The sequence below is a fragment of the Cryptomeria japonica genome, chromosome 4 (genome assembly GCF_030272615.1).
Source record: "Cryptomeria japonica chromosome 4, Sugi_1.0, whole genome shotgun sequence".
NCBI lineage: Eukaryota > Viridiplantae > Streptophyta > Pinopsida > Cupressales > Cupressaceae > Cryptomeria > Cryptomeria japonica.
This window is the reverse complement of record NC_081408.1, coordinates 756242491-756257764: the sequence shown is the minus strand read 5'-3', so window position 1 is coordinate 756257764 and position 15274 is coordinate 756242491. Positions and strand designations below refer to the sequence as shown.

Genomic DNA, 15274 nt, shown 5'->3' with positions numbered 1-15274 from the left:
ATTGTGGTTGAGTCTAAGCCGAAGGAGAAGATTTTGAGGACTTTCCATGACATTCCCCTTGCTGGTCACCAAGGTTACTTCAAAACACACAGGCAGATCCAGGAGAGGTTCTCTTGGAAGGGACTTAAAAATGATGCCTTGAGGTACATCAAGGAGTGTCATACATGCCTGAGAAACAAAGATGAGCACACTCTGCTAGCCGGTTTGTTACAGCCCTTGCCCATTCTCGATCAAAAATGGGAAAGTATATCCATGGACTTCATCATTGGTTTGCCACGGGCTCAAGGGAAGGCTAGTATTTATGTGGTGGTGGATAGACTAAGTTTGCTCACTTTTTCGCCATCACCAGCTCTTTTACAACAGCTTAGGTTGCTAAAGTATTCTTTCGAGAAGTGTTCAGGTTACATGGGTTACCGAAGAACATTGTGAGTGATAGGGACAACAAGTTCCTAAGTGCTTTTTGGCAGGAGATTTTTAGATTATGTTGTACTGTGCTCACCCCAAGCACAAGTTATCACCCACAAACTGATGGGCAGACCGAGATAGTGAATAAGTGGCTGGAAGGATATCTTAGAAACTATGTCTCGGAGCAGCATAATACATGGGTGAGATGGCTTCACCTAGGAGAGTATTGCTACAATTCCTCCTCTCACATGTCCATCCGGATGTCACCATTCATGGCACTATATGGTTATGAAGCTCCTAGCTTCACTGACTTGGTATTTGGTGATAGCAGAACCCCTTAGGCGAAGGATATGATGCAACAAAGTCAAGATATTTTGAGGATTCTCAGGGACAATATCCAGCATGCACAAAATCAGTAGAAGTTGTATGCTGATCAGCAGTGCATTGAGCGCACCTTTGAGGTGGGCGACATGGTTTATTTGAGTCTCCAACCCTACAGGCAGTCTACTCTCAAGAAGAGTGGAGTTGAGAAATTGAAGCCACGATTCTATGGGCCTTTCAGAGTCAATAGGAGAATTGGAGAAGTGGCGTATGAGTTGGAATTACCGGCAAGCAGCAGGATTCATAATGTATTTTATGTGTCTCGCCTTAAGTTGGCTCTGGGACATAATGTTGTTGCTTCAGCTGAGTTACCTCCGCTTGATGAGGAGGGAGAGCTAGTTTTGGTTCCTGAAGCTATCCTTGATTTTAGGGAACGTTCTTTGAGGAGGGTGATCAAGGAATACTTGATCAAGTGGAAAAATTTGCCTACAGAGGATGCTACATGGGAAAATTAGGAGATTTTACCACATCTAACCTTACACTTGCTTGAGGACAAGCAATTTTGGGGAGGGCGGACTGTAATGTCCCCTTCTCGATGATGTGCTTTCAGTGGTCCATTGGCCTATTCTTGAGACCCGTAGGCTATGTGGAATGAAGAATTAGGGTTTCAAATGTTGGTGAAGCGAGAACTTACTATTTTTAGTAAGTTAGGGGTTGGCTGTTTGGATGATGCTGTCTTATGGAGCTTTCCATGCTCTGTCACTGGGTGCGAAGATCAAGCTTTTCGGAGTAGTAATTCATGACTTACTATTTTTAGTAAGTGGCAGTATGGAGCATTTCTATTTTCGGCAATGGATAGGGTCTTGATCTTGCAACAGTTTTATGGTCTTCGTTACTCCGCTTCATCCTGGTTTTGGTTAATGATTAGTATGGGAGTCATAAGTAATTTAATTAAATATTATTTCCTTGTCAAAGGTTTAATATTTATATATTTGCATTTACTGATTAAATGTTTTGAGGATAATTTAGGGAAAAATAATTAATTGATATCCATGTGTTATTTTCCTAAGTCAAAAGGCGTATTTTCTGGTGTCTAATGGGGAGGATAAAACATCTCTTGTTTTATGTTTTTATATTGCAAAAAAAACGCCACCATAAGGCAAAGTTCGAACTTGCCTAGGAAGAGGAAAGTGGGTGCCATGTTGGAGGAGACATGAAACGAAATGAAAGGGAATTTGAGTTGAGTTTGGGCACCATTTGCATTTGCATTTGGGGAGGCATGAAGTTATAAATATGAGCCTTGGGCTCTCATTTTGGCATCTTGAAAATCTGCATCGTTATGTTGCCGGATTGGCATATGAACTTTGAAGCTTCGGAGTGCGGCTCCCTAGTGTTTCCAGTTTCGTACTTGAGATATAGTACCTAGCTGTGTGCTGTAATCTATGATATTTTCATTGCATATTTCAATGTTTTTGGAGTTTGGAGTGATTTCTGGAGTTGGTGGTTTCCCTGTGGCTAAAGCAAGTTTTTGATCATACCTCATTCTGGGTATTGGTTCAATCTTCCTTCTTTCTGTTGGCGATACATCTTGTAAGTTTGTAGCACTTTTCTCTGAGTTTTGACTTTAATAATGCAAATCGAAATATTCTAGCTAGGCGTGGGTTTTAGAGAGTGCATTGGGATGCATGCAAGGTATTTTGAAGTTTTTTTGTAGCTCCCTTTTGGTTTGTCTTAGTTGCTGCTTGTCTAGTATTGGTTTGGGAGTGATTTGGAGTGAATTGAGAGAGTTTTGAGCGAGATATGAGTAAGTTAGCGAGTTTATGGGTTGCTGGTTATGCATTTCCAGCCTGTTGTTTTTGGTGTTGAATTAGTTTGATGATCAACATCTCTTATGTTCAGCAATATACTTCTACTCTCACTTTCCTCTTTATTGAAGGTTAAGTAGTAGTACTACTAACCCATTTTGGATTGTAATCTTTGTTGGCTTGATGATGATTGTAATGAATTCATCATATGTTGTCATTGATGAAACACATACACACGCATATGTTTATATTGTCTACCAGTATGACTTCAAGTTGTTTATACTACAACCGGTATACTAGAGGTTTATTTCTAACCGGTACTTGGCGACAACCAGTACATGCATGGAGATAACCACTTGGTTATATATGTCTCAGCATCAACATGAAGATCCAACGGAAACTATCTCAGAAGCATCAAGGACAAGCGGTTTAACTCTAACCGGTATTAAGTGTTATAACCGGTATTCGTAGATTTTGTGATGAGTTATCACCACAGACAATTTTTAGGAAATTGTGTTATGATTTCTAGAGGCCAACATGAAATCTTAACATCTATATATTGACAACACAATGAATTATTTTTCATATATGTGTATGATGATGAGAAGCGAAGAAAAGAAAAAGGGAAAAGGCGTTATGTTGGAAAAGCAGTGTTGAATGCGCTTTAAAGGATTTGATCAAGCAAGTATTGTGCTATTTAGACAGAGCAAACAAATCCTGTTGTCTTTTAACAATTACAGCAAAATTAAAATCCCCTAATCGGGTAAGCTCTAACAAGCTTCATTGTTCAAATCCTCTAACAAGGTGATCCATTAGTTTGGATTCAGAAATCCTCTACCGAGGTTACTCCTAACAGGGTACTACCTTTTACAGGGTATAACTTTTAAACAAGCTTTGGGATCTCTAACAAGATTCGCTCCTGGCAGAGAACTTTGTAGACCTTAACCGGCCAGTTACCTATTTCAGCAGATAGTTAACTTGTGAGTTCTATCTCACCGTGGTTTTTACCTATTTGGGTTTTCCACGTACAAACACTTGTGTTATGGTGGATGGTTTACTTATTGTGGATGCTGTTATATCATTTTGGATTGCATGCATTGTGTTTAAAAGCTTTGTTAAGTTCATCTATCGGTTAGTGTTTGAAGTAGTTTCATTTTCAGTGTCACTGATTCACCTCCCCCTCTCAGTGATTTTCAAGTCTATCAATCTTCATATCCCGCTGAAAAGTGGAAGAGGCTGGCTTGCTGCCTATATCTGATAATTTGTAATTCAGTCCTCCTGCTGCATAAGCAGTTGAGTGATATTGGTTGTAATGATCCTCCCGCTGCATAAGCGGTTGAGTTGAGTAATTTGTAATTCAGTCCTCCCGCTGAAACATTGCGGTAGAGTGATTTGTGTTTGTAGTATTGTTCTCTTGGCTGGTTCACTGCCAAGTTCCTTGCTTTCCCACTGGATAAGAGGAAGGGGCTGGCTTGCCGCCCAAGATTGTACTTGCTTTATCATTTCCAGTAGATTAGTGAGCTAACGAACCCCTTATCACCGTATGCTCTCACCTTCCCACATTGGGCACTTGGTGATCAGAAAGTGGAAGGGTTGCAATTTCAGCAAGCATTGAGATTAAATTTTCTAACCTTAACGGGTTATGTCTTTGTTTGTAATTCTTATTGCACTTAAAAAGGAAAAAAAATTATCCGGGATTTTACACAAATATACAAAGTTTTGAAGATATTGCAAATGTTCATCTAATACGTGTGGATGCCATAAGAAATTGATTTGAGGAAAGGGCGAACAGATTTGAAGCTGGACGCCGTTTTTTGGCAAGCCATGGATAATATTGAAGCCTTGGTCTAGATGCCATTCTAAAAGGGAGTTGTAGTCAAAACAAAAGACAAAATACATGGTCAAATGGTCATTTTCCTACATTTTCCTAGTCACAGCCAATGCTTGTTATTTGATGTGTCTCATTCTGCTTCGCTGAAGTGAATACCAGGGTTTTGTGAGGTCAAAGGGAGCTATAGCTGGTGCGTAATGCTTGATAGAGTGGCATGAGGCTTTAACCTGGTGCATGAGGGTTTATTTGAAGGTCGAAATGCACTATGGCTGGACATGAAGGTCTAAGGATGAAGGTTCTGAGCAGATCATGGTCATATTTGCAGCTATTGTTACCCAACAGCATTTCGCTACAATAAATGAAGCTTCTACTGGTGTGATAGTGGAGTTGCTGGTCATTATACCAAATCGTGGGACTTTTCTAGTTGATGCAAATCAGATATTGGTAATTTGCTGCGGCTAAGTGCTTTCCATCGTGCTGGGCAATATTGAGAGAACATACAATATATATTTGCTGCTGTGTATTTCTGCTATCTGGTATGGTGCTCTTAGGGTAATGCATGCATTGAAAGGTCAGAATTTATACTTCTGTACTAATAAACTTATTTTCTGCTATTGTAAAATGTAAGAAGAACTCTGTTATTACAGTTTGTATGCATTTGGAAGAAATAAATTTTATTTGTTCAATCAATTCATATACTCTTTCATTTTCTGAGTTATTGCATCTGCTCACATATGTTTTGCCAATAAAGTGTAATTCAATGCATTGCAGAAATAATAGACATGACATAATACAACATGACAGAATATAAAGAAACTCAGATCTTCATTGATTCATAATAATGTCAGTACAATGACAATGACCATACTAACCCTGTCTCCATGACCAAGGACTCGCTAATATATAAAGGTGACCGGTTAGTTACCCGGTGTCAACTGTCGACAACTGACGGGTTAACTGCCGTCATTAACTCTAATTACATTAAATGTCTTATTGCTTAATTACCCGACAACATCATCCCCCTCAAAAAGAAATGTCGTCTCCGGACGACAGACAACAAAATGGGAATGATATGCCTACAACAGATAGCAACTACGAACCCCACAAAATAACAACTACACATAGACTACTGAGGGGGTAAGGGAGGCGTCCCTGATGGTGGAGGGGCTGGGGCTGCTATTGCCAACTGCTCCCGAAGCTGTACCACCTGGTCGGTCTGGTATCGGAGGTCCTGCTCAGCCTGCAACTGCCGCACCCGGGAACTCCTCACTCAAAACACTGCCTCCATCAATTCTTGATGCTTCGCCTCCAACTCGGTTGCCAGGGTAGCAACTCTCGATTCTGCTGAGGCTCTCTCATTTGACTGCACTGCCAACTCTGCCTACACGGTACTCAATTCTCCTCTCACGGTGGCAAGGATCTCATCTGTACCCTAGCATGGGTGCGCTGCTGCTCTAACTCTGTCTCCAATGCAGAGATTCGAGTGGCCAACTCCTCCTGAGCCCTATCTGCCCTGAGCTGAGTCTCTCGAAGCTCGAGATACCTATCTCGTACAGCCTGCTCAATCCGTCTGACTCCCTCCGGCCACCTCCTAGCTCTACCACTCTGCTCGCATCTCTAGAAGATCAAGCGTCGGCCATCCATGCTACTCAAAACACTGCTGAAATGCCACTGCTACTCCAGATGTAGCAAACGCAAGGAGTCTCCGCAAAGTGAGCTGTCCGACAGACTCCTCTATTGTCGAGGCAACCAGTAATTGAACCTCCTCCTCCATCCTAGCTAAGAACTGCACCATGGCAGTAGGTCTCCCCTCTCCAATCCGTCCAACCTGATGCTGCTGCTACGGTGATACCGCCCCCTCCTCCACCAGCGGTGTCTTTCTATCGCCCTGCTTTCTAGTGCCACTATCCAAGTCGATAACCCCTGGAGGTGAAGGAATACAAGGGTAGGAAGGTGTGGGTGGTGCTTGCCTGCATGGGGATGAAGGTAGAGCCGCATATCTGTCTAGCCATGAATCGACATCGTCCCCCGCCGGCCTCTCCTCGACCGTCCTCTGGGCCTCCTCTGTCCTAGGTTCCGTCAGGATGACGGGCATGCGTATTGGTGCACTCGCTGGTGTCGTCATCTTGGTTGTGACTGGTGATGGCTGGACTGGTGGAGGCCGAGGATGCATCTGACCAAACCCAGGTATGGAGATGGTAGAGATGGTACCTACTGTGACTCCAGATGATGCCAATGGTCCTCCCTCTCCTCCGACGGTCAGGAATGCTGGAGTAAATACCACCTGGCCGGTCCTGCCAGCTCCCCCTCCAGGCATTCCACGATGCCCCCTCGGTACACTTGCCAACGATATTGTCTGAGTGGTGGGGGTCTCCTGCGGCGGTACTGGCTGCACGGTCTGTGAAAACCTGAAGGTGCTATCTTCCTCTGAATCATCCGACCCCTCACTTTCCTCCTCACTAGTGCCATGTCGTCCTGAATCCGTGTCACTGGCCGACACCACTACGTGGACCTGTCTCCTCCTCTTCCTGCTAGTCTGTCCCTCGGCGGTAGTCAAAATATCCAGCTCTGACCAATAAAATATAGTTGGCTTAAGGGAGTCAATGCTATCCCGCGGCTGCCATCCTCTACGGTGTGGTGGCACGGAATCTAAAAATAATCCGATAGCATGATGTGACATATAAAATACTTTATGTTTTAGCATCATACAGTTGTGGGCTCTGTCTGACAGTAGACTGGCCCAATCATACACCGTGCCCTTTCTGAGTCCTGCCATCAATGCGATCATAGGTACTGCTGCGTTTGACGCTCTGCTGGCGCTAGTCAGCCTGCTCTGTACTACGTCAAGTAAACATTGCCAGATGCCAGATTTTAAAAATGTCTTCTTCAGACCTCTTCCCTTCGGATCCAGGATGCGACTCCATTCTTCTGTAGTCAAGTTGTCCCTACACATTTCTTTTAATAGCTGGGTTCTTCTTTCCTCGGACAACTTTGTTACCTTTTTGTCAATCTTTTTACCCTTGTCAAGAATGCCAAATACTCTCTCAAAATCATCAGACTTAAATGAAACCATGATGTCAGTGTGCTGGAAATTGAATGACGATGTGCGAAGTTCAGGATCATATGTTTAAATCATTTGTCGTAGGCAGGGTTCGAATTCCTTAATATTAAAAATGGGCATCTGAATAGCATCATGGACCCTAGCTTTTGCTAATTCAATTTTTACCTCAATATCTGACGGGCTCGTGGCATTTTCCCACCATTGCCTGCACACCTTTCCAGCCAAACCCTCGAATAGAATTGTATCTACGGTGACCTGTGTAACTCTTCCCTTTCCTGCATCCTGTGCAATTGCTTTGCCCTTGTCTTGGTCGCCCATTGGTACAGCAGGTTTCTTTCTGGCTTCCTTCTTGGTTTGCTCTTCTCTTTCTTGCAATTTCTTCCTCCAATCTAGCTTTTTCAATCCCCTAGGTTCAATCGCCATTAATCAAAATAAAATAAAAATTCCTTGTCCGGGGTTCGATTTGTAACTGTTTCGAGCCTTAACTGTCTTTCGTTTTGTACGGATTTGCCTTGCTACTGTGGTACGGCTGATTTGATTATACGGCTATCACCCGACAATTTTCTAACTGGCAAGTAGCTGATTTGTCAATACGGACGTCTTTATAACCCGACAATTTTCTAACTTGGCAATTTCCTGAGTATTCATTATAAACACTTAATGACAAAAAAAATTTTAACTTTTTTCTGTACGTCCCTTTTTTCTTTTTTTAAAAAAAACATAATTCTGTACGTCCGTACGACCTTTTCCGTACGACCGTACGGATTTTTAATTTTATTTTATTTTTATTTTTAATTATTTTTTTTTTAAAAAAAACTCAATTCCGTACGACCGTACGGATTTTTTAAATTTTTAAATTTTTTTTAAAAAAATTCCGTGCCGTATGACCGTACAAACCTACTGTACTGTTATTTCCGTATGACAGCATTTTTTATATTTTTTAATTTTTCGTTTTTTTTTTCCTACGGCACCGTACGGGGTTGTACAGACCTACCGTATGGTCATTTCCATACAACCGCACTTACCTGTCCGCCTGGGCGGACCTCGTCTCTTGCCTCCGTTGGTGATAGATTTTCAACTTGGAGCCATTTACAGCATCAGGCACCTCCATCCCGTCCATTGTCCACAGCTTGATGGCTCCGTTCGTGCCAACTTCACGAATCTTAAAGGGACCTAGCCATTTTACCCTGAACTTGCCTGGCTTAATTTCATTTCGACCATTAAACTTCAATACCAATTGCCCCGGGGTGAATTGCATCCTTCTTAAATGTTTGTCGTGCCAGGCTTTCCGTCGTTGCTGAGCTGTCTCCATCGCCCACTGTGCCATCGTCCGTCTTTCATCCAACTTATTCAGGGCGTATAGTCTCTCCCGGAGGCTTTCCATGTCGCCTAACCTGTCGTCAATGGCAATTCTGAGACTTGGCACCATGAATTCCACTGGCACCACAGCCCCCTGGCCGTACATTAATTGGAATGGTGTCTGCCCAGTGGTTACCTTGTAAGTTGTTCGGTACGCCCAAAGTACCGACGATAGACGCTCCTCCCAGTCTTCCTTCTCAACCCCGCAGGACTTATAAATTACTGACACCATGATTTTGTTGGTCGCCTCAGCTTGGCCGTTTGCCCGAGGATAGTACGGACTTGATAGAGAATGGAAAATTTTGAATTCGGTTGTCAACAGCCGGATAATGTGGTTTACGAAGTGCCCTCCTCTATCACTTGTCAATTGTATAGGTATTCCGTACTGGGTTATAATCTGTTCATAAATGAATCTCGCCGTACTAACGGTGTAGTTGTCTGCCAAGGCCCTCGCTTCGACCCATTTGGTCAAGTATTCGGTTGCCACGACAATGTATCTACATCGTCGGGCCCAGCTTGGTTTCAACGGACCAATGAAGTCTAACCCCCATCTTTCGAACAACTCTTGAGCATTCGACGGGTTGAGTGGCATAAAATCCCTCTTTAACGGTCGTCCAGCGCGTTGACATGTATCACAACTTGTCACCCATTCTCTGGCGTCATTATGCACTGTCGGCCACCATAAGCCTGCTAGTAAGACTTTCCTTGCCATCGTGTCCGGTCCCATGTGTCCTCCTGCAACCCCTTCATGTGCTTCTCTCAGGACTCCTTGGATTTCCTCTTCCAAGACGTATCGTTGTAGGATCTGGTCAGGTCCCATCTTGTAGAGAAGGCCATTTATAAGTTGGAACGTTCTGCTTCTTAGTACAAGTTTTCGTCTTTCGCCTGACGACATTTCCTTAGGAAATTTTGAAGTTGATAAGTATTCGCCCACACTCGTGTACCAGGCAGGAAGGACGACAATGCGGAAGAGATGGGCGTCCGGAAAATCCTCGTTAACACCTTTGGCCGGCTCTCTAGACTTGATCCGTGATAGCTGGTCGGCGATGACATGGCTCTTGCCAGGTCTGACAATGATGTTGATTGTAAATTCTTGTAACAGCAACAACCATCGGCTAATCCGCCCCTGGATGATTGTCTTGTTCACCAGGTACATCAACGCCTGGTGATCCACATAAAATGTGAATGGTGTCGCCAATAGGTAATGTTGGAATTTCTGGACGGAGTATACCATCCCGAGGGCTTCTCTCTCCGTCGTGTTGTAATTCTTCTCTGCTTTTGACAAGAGTCGGCTTGCAAAATACACTGGGTGGTCCAGCCTGTGGCTGCCAACCTGCGCCAGTGTGGCCCCTATGGCAAAGTTGGATGCGTCGACATGTACATGGAACTCTTTGTCCCAGTTTGGATATGTCAGGATTGGCGCACCTACCAACCGTGACTTTAACTCCTGGAAAGCCTCTTCTTGGGCCGTCCCCCAGATGTACAGCTCCCCCCTTCGTGTCAGCATATCAAGTGGGTATGATACTTGGGCAAAGTTCTTAATAAACCGCCTATAATACCCAATGTGTCCAAGAAATGACTTGACGCCAGTGACATCGTCGGGGGCCTCCATCTCCACAATGACCCGTACCTTGTCAGGGTCAGTCTTCAGTCCGGCCTTGCAGACGATGTGCCCTAGTAACTTGCCTTGAGGCACCATAAATCTGCATTTCTTGGGATTTAGGGCGAGGCGGGCTCGTCGGCATCTTTCCATGAATTCGCCAAGTGCAGCGAGATGTGCCTCTTCCGTGCTGTAAATGGACCAATCGTCCAAGAATGCTTTGAAGTTTCCTATGGACATTTTGTCGAAAATATGGAGGATTATCCGTTGGAAGGTAGCTGGTGCGTTGCACAACCCAAATGGCATTCGGTTGTATGCATAGATGCCATCTTCTACGACAAAGGTGGTCTTCGATTTGTCCTCCTCTGCAATGGAAATTTGATTATATCTCGAGAATCCATCCATAAATGAATAAATTTCATGGCCCGCTACTTCCTCGAGGATGGTGTCTGTGAATGGTATGGGAAATGGATCTTCAATTGTGATAGCATTCAAACACCTGAAGTCTACACAGATTCTTATCTGATCGGCCTCCTTTTTCAAGGATATCACAATGGGTGATACCCATTCGCTGGTCTGGACCTTGAAGATGATTCCTGCTTCGAGCATGCGGTCAATTTTGTCATTTACCCTAGCGGCATAATTTTTGTTCATCCTGTATGGCCGCTTCCATACAGTCATGGCTCCGGGAACCAGAGGGATCCGGTGTACACAAAGTTCTTGTGGTACCCCTTTGAGGTCTTTATATGTCCAGGCAAGCACATCCTTGTACTCTGTGAAAATTTTGAACGCCGTTGTCTTCAAGACCGGATTCCAGTCGTCGCCGACTAGAATATTTTTCTATTCTGAAGTTTCTCCAAGGTTTGTAATTTTAAGTGCGGATTCCTCGTACCTTATGGGCTTACTCTTGTCGAACTGGTGCGCTGGTGCGTCATCCACAGGGGCATCCCCTTCCTTGTATTGTCTGTACTCTGGCGGGAACTTGTTCTCTTCAGGTTCTTCTTCGATCTCCAGCACATTGCACCCGTACAATAATTCATAGTCTTCCATTTGCCAATGGAAGAGCCCTCTCAAAGAATCTGTCTCGTCCTCAGAACAGGCTTGAATTCCTTAGATGGCTTCGTCATTTGGTTCCTTGCCATCCTTCCCTTTGTCCGTACCGTCATCCCCGTCGGACTCTGACTCTGATGCCAACTCTTCATTGACCAGTTGGGTTTTGAGGTCAATGATATATCTTCTGCCGGCCTTTTCCATGGACAAGGTGTTCTTTTTCCAATTGTGGTTTGCTTTTGCCGCCACCAGCCAGCCTCTGCCAAGGATGGCATCATATCCCTTATTCTTCAATGGGATGACCACAAAGTTCAAGACGAATGGCTGTGTTTCGATCGTCACTGGCTGCGCCATGAGTGTACCAAGCGGCTTGATGCTGTGTTGGTCTACTCCCAATAAATTAAAGGTGGACGGCCAGAGAGTAGGTTTGCCCAATTTTTTCCATGTTTCCTCTGGCAAGACATTTACTCCTGACCCGCCGTCGACAATGGTGTCGGTCAAGATGGTGCCTAGTATACCCATTTCCACCATTGCTGGGTGTCTACCATTGTTGATCGTCAGGGCTAATGGGTCTGCCGCCGTCTCGCCAAGGTTGTCCCTTCCATGTGTTGGTCGACCGACTGGGGTTATCAGTACGGATTGCAGAAGTGCCGTCTGCAAGTGTGGCATACTTTCTAGGAGATCCTTCATTTTGACGGGTATCTCGACCTGTAGTAGTTGGTTTATAATATTTGTTTCTGCTCCAGAGCGAGAAGTACCTGCAAGCCCGTGTGCGTCCTTGTTCGTCGACATCTCCTTCTCCAGTTCCGCTCATACCTCCAGTGCCTTTCGTTTTTCCGTACGAGGATCTGGGTAAGTGGCCGTTTTCGTCTTGGATCTTGTTATGGCGAGCACATCCTCCGTTTCTACATTCAACAAATTCACTCCAGATTTCGGACAGTTGCCATCGTCATGGGCCCCCGGACCGCACCACTTGCAAAGTTTTTGTGGCACTTCCTCCGCTGTACAGTCCCTGGCAAAATGCCCCCATTGGTTGCAAGCCTGACATTGTATCATCGGCCGCCCTTTAGCGTCGTATTGGATTCGGCTTCTATTATTAGTATTATTATTATTGCCTCTTCCTCCTCGCCTGTTGTTCCAATAGCCGCCAGACGACGCATTGTTGATCGCAGGCTGGGATGTGCCGGCTGGCGTAGATGGTTCTATAAAGAGAACTTGTTGGTTACGGGTCCTCATATTGTACGGACACTCCTTGGTAAGGTGTCCAGCAATCTGACAAATATCACAAAATGCTTTCTTCGGACAAGACCCCTTGGTGTGTCCGTCGCTGCAGCAATCCGTACACCATAAATCCCCTTCGTCGGCTTTGCTTATGCTTCCTTTGGTCACCTTCATCTCTCTCATCATTCGCTCCATATCTTTCTGGAGAGCCCGTACCTTCCGATTAGACTCGTCATCACTGCTATTGCTTTTGTCAGAAGAGGAATCGTCGTCTGACGAGGATTTATTTTTCTTTTTCTTGGACGTCTTTTGCTCGCTTTCTAAATCCATTGCCCTATTATAGGCATCGATATATGAAGAGGGAGGTACGATCTTCATTTTCCGTCTAAGAGACGTCTTCAGACCTTTCACGAACCACCGTTTTTTCAGTCCGTTTGCGGGTTGGTTCTCCATTTTTCCTAGCAGCTCTTTGAGCTGTCGGTTGTAGGTTCGAACCGTCTCGTTCTTCCTCTGTTTCGTGCCGGAAATTTCGGCTACGATCTCATTATCGTCTCTTAGGAGACAAAAATCCGCTTGAAATTCCTTCTTCAAGTCAGGCCATGTGCTAATTTTAGCCTTCTCCGTATCGGAGAACCAGTCGATGGCCACGCCCCTTAGGGTTGCGGGAAACTGTGTTACCCACTCGTCCTGATCGGTAACACCATTCGCTCCCCAAATTGTTTCACAAGTGTGACAGTGGCGGACAGGGTCTTCTTTCCCGTCCCCATGGAACTTTGGAAGTTTTTGTTTTTGCGCCATGCCTTGTCTTTTTACTACTGGTGGCTGCTGTCCTACTCCGGATGGGTTAGATCCTGTAAGAGGTGCTTGACCGCCGTGCCCCGGTGTCCCTCCAATACTCCTGGCAGCCTCGGTGTCTTCTCCCTCCCTTGCCTCCTCCCCACTCCGTGGAATTTTCCTAGCCTCTGGTGTGCGTGACAAGTCCCTCAAGTCCCTCAATTGAGTTTTAGTACACTCTATCTTGCGGCGGGTTTCCGCAAGTAACTCCTCCCGACTCCGTGGGTGGCCGTCGACCTCATCGTCCCCTTCGGAGCGTTCCTCCTCCCTTCGCTTATACCTTCGTCGCCTTTCCGCTTGCTGTTCAAGGATCAAGGCATGTTGGGCTACTGCACATTCATCTATATACTCTTGCTTATTTTTGCCTTTATTCAATGTATTGGGCATTAATTCCCGTACGGCTTAATATATAACAACGACATATAAAAAGTAGAACACTTTTATTCATTCATCTTGTGGGATACAAGTCTATGTCAACAATAGGACATAATTATTACAATGATTGTTCTTTATTCTGCCTCGTACGGCTCAAGGTTCAAGTGTCCCGTCGCATGCCATCTTGTTGCGCTTCCCAATGACGGTTGTTTTCTTCATATTGTAGGAGGATCTGTTGGCGTCGTTCTTCGCAAGCAATTTCCTCCAGGCGAGCCCGCTGTGTGAGTGAAGCCTGTGCGAGCAATCGGGGGAGGTGGTTCATCAACTGATTCATCGCAGGGCTAACTTCCAGTGCGGTCCACACGGCACTTGTTGGAACTTCCGCCTCCGTGGCCTCTCTTCGGACGTAGGTTTCGATGGCCACCTGAAGCAAGATTGAAAATTCCCTCGCTGTAGTATCTTCTTCGTCGTAGAGCTCTGTTCGTGCATCGTCCTCCTCAGGGTTAATCTCGCTCGTGGGTAGGCCCATCGTGTCCGTACGACATCCGCTCCTTTTCCCGAGTCTGTCTAGGCAACGGCGCCAAATGTTTTGCCAATAAAGTGTAATTCAATGCATTGCAGAAATAATAGACATGACAGAATACAACATGACAGAATATAAAGAAACTCAGATCTTCATTGATTCATAATAATGTTAGTACAATGACAATGACCATACTAACCCTGTCTCCATGACCAAGGACTCGCTAATATATAAAGGTGACCGGTCAGTTACCCGGTGTCAACTGTCAGCAACCGACAGGTTAACTGCCGTCATTAACTCTAATTACATTAAATGTCTTATTGCTTAATTACCCAACAACAACATAAAAATCCAAATCACGTGATTACCTTTGCAAAATTGAAACTTGGCATTCATGATATCATACAAATTATCAAAAGGATACAAATTTTGGTAGGTTGGAAGTAGTAAGGGACTTTGATAATCCTGCCATTTAATGTCCCCAGGAGTAAAGAAATGGACATGGATAGCAAATAGTTCTGGATGAAATGCTTGTATGAGCTTTTAGAAGATAAGGAAATGCCAAAAATATTTGGATGCTTTGAAGGCTCTGTGGAGGCCCGTGATGATTGCTATTTTAACTGGAATTTTCCAGCTCATGACTCTTGAGAAGCTTTGGAAGCCTTGATAGGAAAGATTGGTACTGGTTTTACCTACTCAATACCTGATGCTGGTTGTTCACCTTTTGGTTTTTGGTTGTTGTTTCTGTCATGCATCTTCTGGTTTCTTTCTTCTCCCATTCAGTATTTGTACTGGTGGTTTTGTGACCTCTTTATGCTATGTAGCATGGCTAGTGTCTTTTCTGTCTGCTGGTTTTATTGTCTATGTAAGTAATCAGGATGGTTTAAGT

At 44.6% G+C, this 15274-nt stretch overlaps 1 protein-coding gene across 2 annotated transcripts in view; it reads left to right on the top strand.

The window, feature by feature from the left end:
• The window catches only part of LOC131037898 (uncharacterized), a 176935-nt gene that overhangs the window by 38164 nt on the left and 123497 nt on the right, over positions 1–15274 (top strand). The gene's annotated exons all lie outside the window — the stretch shown is intronic.